Here is a 16,678-nt window from a genome sequence, read left to right on the forward strand (position 1 = left end):
ACCTGGTGCAGACATGATGGGCCAAATGGCCTCCTTCTGCACTGCAACAATTCTGTGATTCTGTGAAGTCAGTGTTTCAATTATGTCCATCAACATAAATGTTGGATTACAGAGTTTTGGCAGCTGCCACAATCAGAACTAATCAGTTCCTATTCAATACAAACTGCAGTTCTACTAATATGAAACTAAAACCTTTTGTTTGCAGTGTTTAGTCTGCTTAAAATATGAAACCACAAACATCCCTGTAATGAAAAGAGACATTTAGCAAATGCAAACTAAATCCATTTTCTGAACAAACAGACATTGTGATACTTACCATGACACTAAGAATAGATGAGATTTTATATGGTTATAGTCTGTTTGGTATCAACTTTAATAAGATTAAACCTTGAATGAGCTCAAATGATATCACTTTATAAATCAGCTTCTTTGGTTGTCAGATAAACTGACAGATGCTGTAGTTTAATATTAGCTCCATTGGATCAAATCCTTTGTAAGATCAGAAGCGTAGACTTCAATTTAAGTTCAAGGTTTTTTAATATAAGATATTTGGCTCATCCTCAGTTAGTCCAAGCATCTACCTGTGATAGCTGCATGTTTTCTATCATCTCATTCCTATTGCTTCACCAGTGTTCAGTTACAAATGTAAAAGTTAGAACTTAATTTGCAAAATTGCCTTCTGAAATTAGATATAAGTAGGGATTCATATTGTTTTCTGATATTTAATTTATACATGCACTGCCTAATACTGAATTGAAAAGGAATCTGAAAGGTTTGAAACAGCTTTGAAACACAGCCCACATAGAAACAAAGAAAATAGGAACTGAAGTAGGCTATTCGGCCCTTTAAGCCTAACATTCCGCCATTCAATATGATCATGGTTGATCATCCAACTCAATACCTTTTTCCCACTTTCTTTCCATACCCTTTGATCCCTTTTTCCCTAAGAACTATGTCTAACCGCTTCTTGAAAAAGTGTTTGGCCCCAAACACTTTCTGTGGCAAGAATTACACAAGCTCACCACTATCTCGAGGATGATAATTATGACCTAAGGCCCATAACTTCAACTGTGCAGCACATATGTGCACTTAGGTGTCTAAGGCTTCAGCATGATTGGCCAGAAATGGAATGTCCACGATACTAGTAATGGTCCTTCCATAGGTATAAAGGCCACTTGCCTGAAAAGGGGGTTGGGACCTTTGCACACGTAAGTTTGGGGCATGATATCTATTTAAGATTCACTTTGTAAAATTGATTATGGATCACCATGTGATGAGCTCCAGTCAACTTCTGCTGAATTTGGCCGCCAAGCTAAGACTAAACGATATCTGATATATGGAAAGAAATGATTAGACTTATACTTTTCAGCCTGGAAAGGAGATTCCTGAAAGCTGATCTTATAGAGATTTGCATAGCATTTTAAATGTTTGGAGAAAGCTAATCTACAATTTAACTTTAAATTATATTGTGCAAGTTGAACCAGGATTCAATCTATTAATCAATAGATTGAGATCAGGAACTGAGATCAGGAATGTCTGATAAAATGATCAAGATGTGAAATAATTTTAAGAGTACTACAGGCAAATAAAAACCCTACAATCAATGAAGAAGAAATTGGATATTATTATGACCTTTCAGGCAGATGAAATAAGAATCTCCAAATAATTTGACTTACCATATTAATTTGATTAATAGTCAATCTTATGTATAAATTGTCCCCGGTCTTTTGCCAAAATATCCAAACTCTTTGCATTTATTACCCATCTGCAGACACTGTCAGACCTGTCCTTTTTAAATCTACTCATTCAAAAGCAGCTAATCATCTCCTTGAGTATATGAACACTAAACACATACTATTAGAGTTGGTCTCACTGGTGTGTGCCGCTTTCTCTCCAACTCCACCCTCCAATATGACAACAGTCATCAAGAAGAAATAGCAGATAAACAATCCAGTTTAAACTTGATATTAATTTGCAAAGCAGGCAAATGATTAGAGTCATAAACATGGAAACAGGGCCTGCGGCCCAACTCATCCATGCTGACCAGGTATTACCAGGCTCATATTATTCCTGACTTGCCTTGCTGTTTAACACAGACACAAAACCAGGAAGCTTGTCATGGTTGTCAGCTGGCCTCAGTCAAGTCAAGGAGGGTAGCCTTCTGTTAATGGGCCCTTGCACAGTAAGTCAATGGCAATGTGTGGTGTTGGAAAAGCACAGTAGGTCAGGCAGCATCCAAGAAACAGGAGAATCGACATTTCGGGCATAAGCCCTTCATCAGGAATGATCTCCAGCATCTGCAGTCCTTGCATTCTCCAAGTCAATGACAGCCTCTGATACAAATACAAAGGCTTGGACATGGTCAGTCAAGCACTCAGGCAGACAGAGTCAGGATGCTCTCACAAATTCATACAATTGAGGAGGTGGTGGTAATGCCATTAGATTAACAATCCAGGCTATTGTTCTGAAGACATGAGTTTGAATCTCACTATAGCCAATAATCTGAATTAAATAAAAAGTTAGTCTAATGGCAACCATGTAACCACTGTCAATTGTAAAACCCAACTGGTTCATTAATGTCCTTCAGGGAAGGAAATCTATCTTCCTTGCGTAATGTAGTCTAATGTGACACCAGACACACAGTAATGTGATTGAATCTGGGCAATTGGAGTGGCCTAGCAAGTGATGGCAATATCCCATAAATGAATCAAAACATTAGTGTAAGTGTGAGGTGTTGAATGTTGGGCAGCCTGACCAGGTGACTCATCCATCCTCAGCATGTCTAGCATTTCCATCACATTCTGGCTTTCAATTTTCACACCATATGTTGCCTGCATTATCTCCACTTTTAGCAATATTTTGTCAGATTCCTTTCCCTTAATAAACACTGATATAAAGAACTACATCCTAACCTTAACTTGGGCATCTAAACACATATCACAATCTCTGTTCATAATATAATCTATTCTACCACTTCTTATTTATGTCAGTAAACATGACTTTAGAATGGTGTGTTGCCTTCCTGATGCCAGGGTTAGTGATGCATCCTTTTGGGGGATGGTGAACAGCCAGAGGTCATAGCCCATAATGGTACCAACGACGTAGGTGTTAAGAGGACTGAGGTCTTGAAAGTAGATTTTAGGGAGTTAGGAGGATAGGGGTTAGGGAGTTAGGAAGAAATTTAAAAATTGTACATCAGCTGGAGAATTCAAGATATCAGATTAGCGGATGCTCTCTACACAGCTTAGGCAAAAGAATCAAACATTACACATTTCAAAGTCAGCTCTGACGTTGGATCAGGTTTATGAAGAAAGTGTCTTCCTCCATCAAGATCATTGTTTTATGAATAAAATTTCAATAATAAAAACATCCTTTGGCTCCTTTTCCTGGATGCATGGTTAGCAGAAACAGTCCCCAGACAGACAACTCTGTGGCCAGCTGATGGACTGCTATAAAAAATTAGATAATGAGATGATAGGAGAAAGTGGATTCCAACCAATTGAAACTTTTACTCATGTATAAGTCAGCCCTTTTCTTTTTGGCTAAACAAACTTGACTTTTGCGTGAAAATATATGGGTCTGACTTGAAGGTGGACTTGATAAAATGTCTATGTTGTAAGATGGTGAGGTATCTATATTGTGGACTATAGACTAATAGATTCCTGTACTGTTAATACTTTTTTGCCTTTGTTGCAGTACTTTTAAAAGGAACAAATAAAGCAATGATCCGTTTGTGAAAAAGTCTGTTTTACAGATACATACGTCATTAAAAATGAAGACATTGATTAATCATTTATGCCTTTTGGATAAGTTACATTATATTTGACAAACAAAATGAACCAGCAATCTAAAAAATTTCTGAATTTGAGATGATACATTAGTAAAGAGCCTGTTTATTACCATGGGTCTGTAGCTCAGCATTGCAAATAATTACCTCTTTTGTCCTTGCTGGAAAGGCAGGATCTAATATCTTTGTGGTACAAATTATTCTGTTGGGAAGTTCACCATTCATTATTTAAAGCTTGTTAACTTCTTTTAATATCGTTGCCATAAAGAGGTGGCATTGTGATCAGCCAGTGAATATTTATTCCACATGCAGACCCAATACCCTGTATTTAATTGCCATATAGTTAGAGAAGTGCATTTTTATGCAGCAATCTGTTATGATTTGAATACAGGGAGTGGAAGTAATATGGGACCAGATTCAATAATACATTACAAAAGGAAACTGAATACTCAAAAAGTGAAAATTTGTTGTCATACAAGGTAAAAGCAGAGGAGTGAAACCAACTGGATGATTCTGGCATAAGCATGCTGGGCTAACTGGTCCACTTCATTGTTATATCAATTTACATTTGGTACATTTTATCAGCATCAGCATTGGTGGTCACTCAGAGACAAAAATAACTCTCTTCCACTCTCAGGGTGAGTCCGCAGACAGCTGTACAGTCCAATGCAGCTTCCGGAGATTCTGCCATACTTGGGCAAAAGGTGGTCATGGGAAAGGGTGAGTGGGGCATTGGTGTGGCAGCACACTTCTTTCGAAGTTTTCGCCTGGCTTCCGCCTTTTCCTGATGGCAAGGCTCAAGATGCTCAATGTCTTCCCAGATGCTCCTCATCCACTTTGGGCGGTCTTGGGCCAGTGATTCTCAGGTGCCTGTGGGAATGCTGCACTTCACCAGTGAGGCCTTGAAGGTATCCCTGAAGTTCTTCTTCTGTCCACCTGCAGCTCATTTCCTGTTTTAGAGCTGTGAGTAGAGCACCTGTTTGGGGAGTCTCATGTTGGTCATGCAGACGGTGTACCCAGCCCATCATAGCTGATCAAGGGTGGTCAGTGCCCCAACGCTGGGGATGTTGATCCATTGTTATATTTTATACCCAACAGCTGTCTGATCTGTAGTTTTTCAAGTAAAAGGAATCTGATCTTGTTGTCTCTTAAGCTAAAATGTGTAATAAGAAAAATTGACTGAAATGCTCAGCAGGTCAAGCAGCATCTGTTGAGAGATTCGGAGTTAACACTTTAATAGATGGCCTTTCATCAGAACAGAAGAAATATAAAATGTAAACGTTTTTAAGCAGGTGGAAGGAGGAAGGGCAGAAAGAGCAAAAGGAAAGTGCGCTGTAACAATTCTGTGATTCTGTTTGGAATCTGAGAATGTTAAACAATATTGCAGGGTGCAAATGTCAAAGAGAATGCGAATTGATATAGTATAGAAACAAAGGCTGTGTCCAAATGAATTGCAATGTTGAAAATCATCTGAATGCAAAATTATGGGATAACGAAAGAAACAAGACCAAAATCAATCTACCAAAACAAAGGGGAAGATAAAATGGAAGAAGCAAAAGTGTAAAGGACAAGATGGAAGCAGACTTTATGTTTAAGGTTGGTGAACTCAACGTTCAGTCCAAGAAGCTGTAGAGTGCAGAGAGAAAAGGCAGAGTGTTTGGGCTTCACTGGAGCACTGTAGCAGGCCATAGTAGGAAAGGTTAGCATGAAAGAAAATTCAAGTCAAGAGAGAACAGGATAACAATGCTGCAATCAAGAAGCACTTCTAGCTCATAGTTTGTTCTGTTTGGATTGCGTCAGATTGAAATTGAAAGGAATTGGAAGAAACTTCTCCACTGGCTAAAGTCATACCCGAGCACAAAAGGAAGATGTTTGCTGCTGTAAGAAGTCAATTATCTAAGCCAGAGGACATTGCTGAGGTTTCTTTAGATAGGTCAGACCCAACTGTCTTCACTGCTTCATCTCTCACCTTTCATAAATGCACCTGAGTACAGACGATGTCCAATGTTTCAAAATGTTCAGTTCTATTTGCAATTCATTAAATATTGAAGCAGCCTGTGCCTGCAAGAATGGAATGACATAGGGATAGGCTGACAGGTGGAAAGTAACCTAAGTGGAAGACAAAGACCATCTCCAACAAGACAGAGTATATTCAGCTCCCTTAGCATTCAATGGCATTACTCGTCTTGAATTACTTGTCATCAAAATCCTGAGAGTCACCACTGGTACAAAAACACAGTGTCTACAATAGCAGGACAGAGACAAACAACTTTGTGATGAGTAACTCATCCATTCATAGAATCCCTACAGAAAGAGGCCAGTTAGTCCATTGAGTCTATACCAACCCCCTGAAAAGCATCCCACCCAGATACACCCCAAAACTCCCATAGGGAAGTTTCAAACCATGGTTAATCCACCTAATCTGCACATCTTTGGACTGTGGGAAGAAACAAAGCACCCAGAGGAAACCTACAGACACAGGGAGAAAATGCAAACTCCACAGTCTCCAAAGGCTGGAATTGAACCTGAGGTTTTGGTGCTGTGAGGCAGCAGTGCTAACTATTGTGCCACTGTGCAACCCTTATTAACTGTCCAATATCTGCAAAGCACAAGTCAGGAGCATGATGGAATATTGTCTATTTGCCTGAATTAGTGTTGCTCCAACAACATTAAAGAAATTTTACACTATCTTAAACAAAGCAGTCCATTTGATTGGCACTTCACAAGCTATCTTAAGTAGAGTGCACAGTGGCAGTAGTGTATATTATCTACAAAGTATACTGCAGCAGCTCACCAAGACTCATTTGATCATATTTTCCAATGCATGATCTCTATCATGTAGACAAACAAGAGCTGCAGGATAGTAAAAAAGCAGCATCTACAAGATTTCTCTCAAATCACAATCCATACTGATTAGATATTTACGATCACTTGGTCAAAATTCTGGAACTCCATCCTTAACATGTGTGTGTGCGCTTACACCAGAAAGATTGCCATGGATTGCCTTGGCAGTTAAGGATATATGTTAAATTCTGGCTTGTCTGAATTGCCCTAACCTATGAACAAGTGAAACATGAAAGAAACAGTCAGCTACCAATTTAGTTACAGCTTTGGTTCAAGCTTGGAAACCTGCTCTGGATTCCAGAAGTGAGGTGAGGGTGACTACCTTTGCTTTCAAAGTAGAATTTAGCAGAGTATGGCATCAAGAGGCCGTGGAAAAACTGAAGTCAGTGGGAATCAAAGGAAAGTTTTCCACTGGTTACAGTCATGTCTAGCACAAAGGAATGTGGATGTGGTTATGGGAAGTTAATCATCTCAGTTCCAGGATAGCATTCCCTGCGGGAATCCCTCAGAGTAGCATCCTAGGCCTTCAACTACTACATCAATTACCTTCCTTCCCTCTAAGGTCAGAATTAAGTTGATTGCTGATGCTTGTATAATGTTTTGTTCCATTTTCAAGTTTTTAGATAATTAACTCCATATCTGTGTGCAGCATGACCCAAACAACAATCAGGCTTAGGCTGATAGGTGGCATATTAAATTCACAACATGAAAATGCCAGACAATGACCATCTTCAATATGACAAAGCCTGCAGAGCGCTGATTTATAATAAAGAGCATGATAATTGGTGAATTCACTAGCAAAATGCTAGGTATCACCATTAAGAAGAAGGCCATTGGATCAGATACATAAATTCCATCGTTAATAGAGAGGTCAAAGGCTGAGTATACTACAACAAGTGGCTCACTTCTGGAATCCCAAAGCCTACTTATAAAATACAGGGTGAGTGCAATGTTCTGCACTTGCTTCAATGACTACAGCAGCATCAACACTCAAGAAACTAGATACCATCTATTACAAAACAATTCACCTGATCAATGCTCTATTTATGAGATTGAACATCCATATCCTTCACCACCAACACTGGCTGGATTACGTACTATCTATAAATTAACTTGATCTTTTATTAAGGGAATGAAAATCTAAGTGCAAAATAATTTGAAGGTTTGAAATTACATACTTGCAAAACCAAAAAACAAAACAAAAACCAAACTAATCTCTGAAGTACGCATTGTTATAATCATGAACTTGACCATATTTACAACCCTGGCTAGGGAACTTTTATTTTTAAAGTCATCAAAGTACGTGATCCAAGGATTCATTAAGAGCATAAAGGCACAAGATTTCATGGTTTAAACAAACAACAATAAACTTTACTATTCAAGGCTGGAACACTAAAACGATCTGCAATACAAAGAAGGCAGCTCACCACCAGCTTTTCAAGGACACTGGGAATGGGCAATAAATGTTGATCCATCACTGATTAGAGTGCATTTGAATTTTTTTTATTATTCATGGGAGGAGAGCATCATTCTCTGGGCCAGCATTTATTGCCCATTTGTGAGTCTGGAGTCACAGGTAAGAATAGCAGTTACATTCCCTAAAGGACATTAATGAACCAGATGGGTTCTGTTTTCCTGACAATCAGCAATTGGTTCATGGTCATCTTTAGACTCGGATTTCCAGATTTTTATTGAATTCAAATTCCACCATGGCAGGATTTGAACCTAGGTCGCCAGAACATTACCTAAGTTTCTGGGTTAACAATCCAGGGATATACCACAAGGCCATCACCTCCCTAATTATTGATGTTCCTCTTATCATTTTTGCCTGTCATGTGTCCTGGGCAGTTCTGTCAGAGATACTGGATCCCGATCTACCCAATGAGTGGCTGTAAATGGCACTTCTCCCCCTGAGGAGAAAGTGAGGACTGCAGATGCTGGACATTCCTGATGAAGGGCTTATGCCTGAAACGTCGATTGTCCTGCTCCTCAGATGCTGCCTGATCTGCTGTGCTTTTCCAGCATCACACTTCTCCCCTGAGCAAAGACTTTTGAAGCCTGCTGCCAACCAAGACAAAAACAGAAGAAATGTGAGCCTGGTACTTTGGCTGATGGGACAAAGAGCAAAAAAGCAACACAACAAGTGGCTGTATTGTGGCACAGTGGCTCAGTGGTTAGCTAGCTGCCTCACAACGCCAGGGACCTGGCTTCGATTCCACCCTCAGATGACTGAGTGGAGTTAGCACATTCTCCCTGTGTCTGCATGCATTTCCTTCAGGTGCTCTGATTTTCTCCCACAGTCCAAAGATATGTAGGTTAGGTGGATTAGCCATGGGAAATGCAGGGTTGCATGGATAGGGTATGGGGTGGGTGGGAGTGGGTCTGGGTGAGATACTCTTCAGAGGGTCAGTGTGGACTCAATTGGCTAATTACCTGCTTCCACTCTTTAGGGATTCTCTGATTCTATGAAGGAATGAAAAGCAGGGATGCTGTCAGCATCCAGGCAGTCTCATGGTGAATGCGCACTATGACAGCGAGCAAAGGGCCTGACGATGTGGTTTGGCCCAATACATGAGCTGGGTATGTATCTCTAAGCACACACTGTCCTTGCTGCAGCATTACAATGATAGTTGCTGCATCCTGATGTGCAGCACTGAAGTGCATAAGCATCCTGTAAGTGGATTGGAAATAAACTATGAAAGTGCTTAGATGCTGACATATATTGGATGCCAATGTCCATGGATGTGGGGTATATGTGGCCAGTGCCTGATAAGTGTGCCATGAAGTGTTTGTGCCCCGTGTCCAACATGGAGATCCTTTGGAACTAGCAGTGAGCTGATGTTAAGATTGTTTGGCATGTTTCGTAAGATAGGAAGCTGAATATTAATAAGGTGAGTTGGCCATTAACAAGATGTTTAATAAGCAGTAATTCCCTTAATTAGCAACTCACCATTGCCTCATGAGAATCTCAGCTTGCCACTTGTGAAAAGCATAAAAGATGGAACAAGATGTTCCCAGTGTTATAATAGACCTCGCCAGATTTCTCACACCATTCTGTCACATATTTCAACATAGCCCACATCACTCAAACCCTACAAGATTTCACCAGAGTCAGTATGTATGAAAGAGTGGGAAAGCAAGGGTAACATGCATTTGGAAAGGCAAGGACTGATTAGGGATAGTCAGCATGGCTTTGTGCATGAGAAATGTCTCACAAACCTGATTGAGTTTTTTGAAGAAGTAACAAAAAGAATTGATGAGGGCAGAGCAGTAGACGTGATCTATATGGACTTCAGTAAGGCGTTCGTCAAAGTTCTTCATGGGAGACTGGGTAACAAGGTTAGATCTCATGGAATACAGAGAGAACTAGCCATTTGGATACAGAACTAGTTCGAAGGTAGAAGACAGAGGGTGGTGGTGGAGGATTACTTTTCAGACTGGATGCCTGTGACCAGTGGAGTGCCACAAGGATTGGTGTTGGGTCCACTTCTTTTTGTCATTTATATAAATGATTTGGCTGTGAACATAGGAGGTATTGTTAGTAGGTTTGCAGATGACACCAAAATTGGAGGTGGAGTGGATAGTGAAGAAGGTTACCTCAGAGTACAATGGGACATTAATCAGATGGGCCAATGGGCTGAGGAGTGGCAGATGGAGTTTAATTTAGATAAATGCAATGTGCTGCATTTTGAAAAAGCAAATCAGAGCAGGATCTATATACTTAATGGTAAGGTCCCAAGGGGGGGGGTGCTGAACAAAGAGATCTTGGAGTGCAGGTTCATAGTTCCTTGAAATAGAGTCACAGATAGATAGGATAGTAAAGAAGGTGTTTGGTATGCTTTCCTTTATTGGTCAGAGTATTGGGAGGTCATGTTGCTGCTGTACAGGACATTGGTTAGGTCAGTTTTGAAATATTGCATGCAATTCTGGTCTCCTGCCTATTGGAAGGATGTTGTGAAACTTGAAAGGGTTCAGAAAAAATTTACATGGATGTTGCCAGGGTTGGAGGATTTGACCTATAGGGAGAGGTTGAATAGGCTGGGGCTGTTTTCCCTGGAGCTGAAGGGTGACCTTAGCTTATACAATCATGAGGGGCATGGATAGGATAAATAGACAAAGTCTTTTCCCTGGCATGGGAGAGTCCAGACCTAGACAGCATAGGTTTAGAGTGAGAGGGGAAAGATATAAAAGGGATCTAAGGGGCAACTTTTTCACACAGAGGGTGGTGGGTGTATGGAATGAGCTGCCAGATGAAATGGTGGAGGCTGGTACAATTACAGCATTTAAAAGGCATTTGGATGGGTATATGAATAGGAAGGGTTTAGAGAGATATGGACCAAATGCTGGCAGATGAGACTAGATTAGGTTAGGATATCTGGTCGGCATGGTCGAGTTGGACTGATAATCTGTCTGGCCCTGTTAGAATTTTGTACAATGAAAATAGATCAATGAAAATAAATCAAGATGCTGTACATCTCTATAACTCTAATTGACTGAGTGAGAGGGAGATGGGCAGTGTGAGGCAATGTGGCAGTGTGTGATAAAGTGGGTATGTGTGACAGGGTAAGAGAGAATGTAAATTAGTGATTGAATATGAGGAAGCATGGATGTCAGCAAGAGAATGTGTGTGTAACGTACTGAGAGATGAGAGTGAGAGTATGGGTGAGTGTGAAAGAAAGACAAGAGTTTGAGTAGGTGACCGAGTGTCATATGACTGCAATACCTGTGCACAAACTGTCCCCACTACACAGCCCTATATCATCACCCCACACACAAAGACTCATGCACACAATCTCTCACATAAACACATACAATCTCTCATACAAACACACACATAAAATCCTATAGGGAGAGGCTGAATACGCTGAGGCTATTTTCCATGTAATGTCGGAGGCTGAGGGTGACCTTATAAAGGTTTACAAAATCATGAGGGGCATGGATAAGGTCAATAGCCAGAGTGGGGGAGTCCTAAACTAGAGGGCATAGGTTTAAGATGATAGAGAAAGATTTACAAGGGACCAGAAAGGCAACTTTTTCACACAGAGGGTGGGTGCATGTACGGAATGAGTTGCCAGAGGAGGTAGTGGAGGCTGGTATATTGACAACATTTAAAAAGAGTCTAAATGGGTATATTAATAGAAAGGGTTTAGATATGGGCCAAATGCTGGCAAATGGGACTAGATTAATTTCGGATCTGGTCGGCATGGACAAGTTGGATGGAACAGTTTGTTTCCATGATATACAACTCTATGACAAGAACTCTCTCAAACACAGACACATACACTCCTCTGACTTGTGTTTCTAACAACTTTCAATCCTCAAAGCAGGATCACAGGAGGAAAACGTTGGGGGAGTTGGGGGCAGAAATAATGTTTTCTAAATAAAGCATCCCTGCAGTGATTTGTTTGTCTTAGATTATTGACAGAAGATGAGATCTAGACTGATATCAAGGATGGTAGGACTGTGCTATGGAAAATGATTGGTTGGACTGGGCCTGTATTCATGAGAATTTAGAAGGATGAGAGGGGATCTATTTTCATTGTACAAAATTCTAACAGGGCCAGACAGATTATATACAGGGAGGATGTTTGCTCTAGTTGGAAAGTCTAAAACCAGGGGACACATTCTCAGGATATGGAATAGGCCATTTCAGACTGAGATAGAGAAACAAATCTTCACAAAAGGTAGTGAACCTGTGGAATTTTCCACACAGAAGAGGTATGGGGAGTAAACAGGAATATGACATTGCGATAGAGGATAGGTGGTTAGCACTGCTACCTCAGCGCCAGAGACCCGGGTTCAATTCCCGGCTCAGGCGACTGACTGTGTGGAGTTTGCACGTTCTCCCCGTGTCTGCGTGGGTTTCCTCCGGGTGCTCCGGTTTCCTCCCACAGTCCAAAAATGTGCAGGTTAGGTGAATTGGCCATGCTAAATTGCCCATAGGTTAAGGGGTAAATGTAGGGGAATGGGTCTGGGTGGGTTGCGCTTCAGCGGGTCAGTGTGGACTTGTCAGGCCGAAGGGCCTGTTTCCACACTGTAAGTAATCTAAATCTAAATCATATTGAAAGGTAGAGCTGGTTTGAAGGGCCAAATAGCCTGTTCCTGCTTTGAGTTTCTATAACAGTACAAAAAAACTTTTCCTGGAGAAGTTCTGAAACCTGAAAGTCAAATAACATTGAAGGACTTTTTTTTAGTTTTCATGTTTCTTTAAATATTGTGCTGCATAAATTAATAATGTTTTCATTAAACTATGTACAACGTGTTTATTGACAATACTGATATATGTGCCTAATGCGGTAGTTTTTAGGATTTAATTGTTAATGGACAGTCATATCAAATCCACAATGACCAATGTAAACGGAGCAACATCAGAATGTACCACTTGCAAATGTATTTCTACGTTTAAAAGATTCTTCAGCGTCAAAGCTGAAGGCAGATCTTTTCGTACAAAGAGACTAGAAATACGAAGCAAGACAGCCCGCATGGAAAATATCATTTGGCAAGGCCAGCAATCAGCTGAATAAATGTTGCTGACATGACCTTCAGGAGAGCAACAGGGAAGTTGTTCAGAAGTTAATGCTGTCGGCTGCATTTTCAGAGCCGAATACGTACAAACGGGAGGTATGTCCTGCCTCAGTGTGTGGACAACACCCCTGACTAAATTCCAAGCACGTTGTAAGCATCCTACAATTCATGCCCCAACATACGTTGAAATAAGCCTGAAGCCTGTAATTCTGCCGTTTGTTTTTACGGAGTGACATATTATGCTAGGTCGTAAGATTGTAAATCAGTCATGGAAGTGTCCAAATTTTTAAATCTGATTAGAGTAACAGTTTTGACTTTCAGAAAGAGCGAATAATATCTTTGTGGGGATAAATAATGAAGGTAGTATAGTTCATAATGTCACGGCACTGCCGTGGGAATGACTGGTACTGGGGTTTGTGCGGAGTAATTCTGACCTCCGAGACAATTGTTAGAGCAATTTTTGAGACACTGCTTTGATTCGAAGTCAAATCTTGAAGTTGCTTTCGTTCACCGTTTCCCCCTCCCTTGCGCATTTGCCTGCTTTTCCTATTTAGTTTCAAAATCCACTGATTACATTTTATTACGTGGACAGTCGGAATTTCCCAATCAGCAGGCTAATGGCCCGAAGCCCAGCTTCTATGAGAAATTGATACAGATTTAAACAGTTTGCAAATAACCATAACCATACATTGAAGGCGGTAGAATGGGTTATCGGATAAAAACATATATCGGGGTAATGATTCCCAGAAATTCCCCACGGCCCTTACCAATCCCCGGGTTTTACGGGAAGCAGGCCTGTATCACCTGGCCTCAAATAGGAATACTTCAAAATCCAGACTGCTGCAGTTAAGCAGGAGTGGGCTGTTTAAGAAAAAGTTCTTCACATATTTTCCCTACGACCCGGGTATATCTGCATAATACGGGCTGTTAGAGTAAAATAAAGCACAAGCTGCAAATTCATCCCCCTCCCTCCAACCTAGAAAAGGAATCCCTCTGGCAAGAGCAGAACAGCAACATCTCACTTTTGACTAGTAACAAGAACTTTATTCAACCTTGGCTCCGCCGTGGCTCAAATAAAAAAAACGCTCTGAGGCATAATAAACTGCGTTTAAGCCTCCGTGATCTCTAAGGCAACAATATCGCAAATGAAGTGAGCGTCGTAAAGTCGTTTATTTATCAAATAAATATGTCTATTGATATTTAAAAACTGATATTTCATTCCTGAATGCACGGAATCGTTTCAAAAGCGGAAGGTAAAAGCCAGTGGATTTTCTGGACCGAATTCAGTGAGACTTGGCGAACACATGATGTGGCTGCCCGACAGCACCGTGCCGGATTAGTAGAGGTCATGCATACCTTCGGCAAATACTTCCCCCGCAGCCTGCCCTCAATTCCGTGCACAACCTTTCCCGTGAATGCTGGAATCACATTGGCAGCTTCAGACAGTACTGGAGAGTAGGTGGGTTTCTACAGAATACGGTCTTGTGACGGAAAACAGCAAATCGGAAAAAAAGGCAAAATGGGCTCTTCGTTGCACTGGAATAGATAAGACTTTTTTTTCTGATCACGACTTCTAGGCTTTTACTTTAAATGCTATTACCATTGAGAAAGATTTTTCCATTACATTTTTCATGTGTTTTTTTCCCGAAATAAATCACGACCTTTTAGGACATTTGACGATCGACAATAAATGCTGACTTGTATCAACCACGCTCCTATCTTGAAAAATGCCTTCCCACTTCATAAAGCCCAAGTTTTCATGTTTGAACAACTACTTTATTCTCTCTCGTTAGGCTAGACTGAACCACAAACTTTTTTTTATCTGAACAAACAGGTAAATGATTTTCTCCCAGGGAATATTATTAAAATGGCCTTTTAACAGACACTAGAAAGCTGCACTTGTCATATTAGTTTCTGTCCTTCAGATGACCTTCAGTCACAGCTTCTTCCAGGTACTTTGAACTGGGTTTGAATCTTGTGTGTAGCAAAACGATTGCATAAAACAACCTCTGACCACTTTAGTATTTAACACAATACCGGCTTGGAAGCAAAACAAAAAACAGCTCAACTGTCCATGCCAGAAATCTGAAACAAAATCAACAGAAAATGGTGGAATATGGTGTGACCACTTTTGAAAATTTACTTCTTCTGCCCAGAGATGGCATCTGACATACTGCGAGTTTTCAGAACATTTTTGTTTTACTCTCTGGATTCTATTTAGTGCATTTAAACTACGAAACATTAACCAACTGAGGAAGGTGAATTGGCTCTCTTACTGATTTTTTAGTGTGCAGTTTTAACATTTCTCTTAAAAAATATAGTTAACTGGATCAATATGAAGGAGCCCAATACCAAGGTTTCCTCAAGTGAATGAAAGAGAATTTTATTACCAACTAACCCTGGGGGAAAAAAATTAAAATTTTTTTGCATCAAACATGCAAACACAGGTACTTAAAAATTTTAATAGAGAGAGATTCTCTGGTATGGGCAAGAAGAATAAAGGCTACATAATTTAGAGTTCGGAAGATATTACATTTATAACTTGAGGCCACAGTGTTCAATGTTATCTGTATCATCAGAGGCAATGTTTGTAGATATCTTTGAGTTCTCAGTTGCTTCCCCAATTTACTTTTTCACTAGTCGCTGTCTTTGAGATGATGAGAAATAAACAAGGGAAGACTCTTTCAGGTCTTGCCGTAACAAATTTGTTTTTCCTTCTTTCTTCTGCTGCTCAGAAACAGCTGCTATAATAGAATCCCAACAGTGTACATAGTGGCCAATCAGCCCAACAAAGTCTACACTAACCCTCCAAAGAGCATCACCCTCACCTTATCCCCAAAACCCCACATCTCCCATTGCTAATCCACCTAGCCTGCATAACACTGTCAATACGGAGCAATTTAGCTCAGCCAGTCCACCTAACACACATTTTTTGACTGGGGTTCATTTATGTATTCCCTCGACTGGTATATTGCTTTTTCAAGAATCGGTAGACAGCCTATCATGTTTATTCTATGCCATGTAGCAAGCAAACTGAAATACATAAATTGAAACAAGTGATGCCAATTTCTTGATGCCTGACTTATTTGACTTGTTTCAGTGACTTTAGAGAAAATGGTCATTTCTGTTCAGATGATTTTGTTTATTTCACATTGGTATCCTGAACTTGCCTCGATCTGTAGTCAGGTGATTGCTGCAGCAATTTTATGTCAATACTTGTCCCTTTTAAATCATTTTTAGTCCATGAAATTCTCAGGTATTAAGTTTTGATAATGCAAGTTCAATTTTTATAGTCTACTTTTTACCAATATCATCACACCCAATGGCAGGCATCCATTGATAAATTCCCAAATGGAAGACAAGTACTCAATCATTTAGATTCATTTACCATCCCTTTTCAGAACATTTGCTGAAGTGAAGAAGGAAGCAATTTGTGCCCAGGATAGCTTTTCTAGGGGAGCGGTGTTCAAAGTGCTGTAGCTCTGCTTTCTCCTCGGAACACGTATGTTCTGTCTTTTCACA

General features: G+C 40.3%; 2 long non-coding RNA genes across 24 annotated transcripts in view; one reads left to right on the plus strand and one right to left on the minus strand.

Moving 5' to 3' along the window:
• LOC122555163 (uncharacterized) overlaps positions 1-14,641 on the minus strand; it is a 38,257-nt gene extending 23,616 nt beyond the window's left edge. For both annotated transcript variants that reach the window (XR_015758895.1, XR_015758893.1), the window contains exon 1: positions 14,513-14,641. This is a non-coding gene — a long non-coding RNA (uncharacterized LOC122555163). The remainder of the gene's footprint in view (positions 1-14,512) is intronic.
• LOC148148538 (uncharacterized) overlaps positions 1-16,678 on the plus strand; it is a 418,607-nt gene that overhangs the window by 233,887 nt on the left and 168,042 nt on the right. For 5 of the 22 annotated variants that reach the window (XR_015758882.1, XR_015758869.1, XR_015758865.1 and 2 more), the window contains exons 1-2: positions 9,028-9,211; positions 14,404-14,615. The exons of 13 other annotated variants lie outside the window; for them this stretch is intronic. This is a non-coding gene — a long non-coding RNA (uncharacterized LOC148148538). Of the gene's footprint in view, positions 1-9,027; positions 9,212-14,403; positions 14,616-15,003; positions 15,415-16,678 lie in introns of those variants that run through there. 4 more of the 22 variants (XR_015758868.1, XR_015758878.1, XR_015758873.1 and 1 more) reach the window with 2 other exon arrangements.

This window comes from Chiloscyllium plagiosum, unplaced genomic scaffold, assembly GCF_037043375.1.
Source record: "Chiloscyllium plagiosum isolate Xiang-an unplaced genomic scaffold, Cpla_swu_hap1 HiC_scaffold_12, whole genome shotgun sequence".
Taxonomy (NCBI): Eukaryota; Metazoa; Chordata; class Chondrichthyes; order Orectolobiformes; family Hemiscylliidae; genus Chiloscyllium; species Chiloscyllium plagiosum.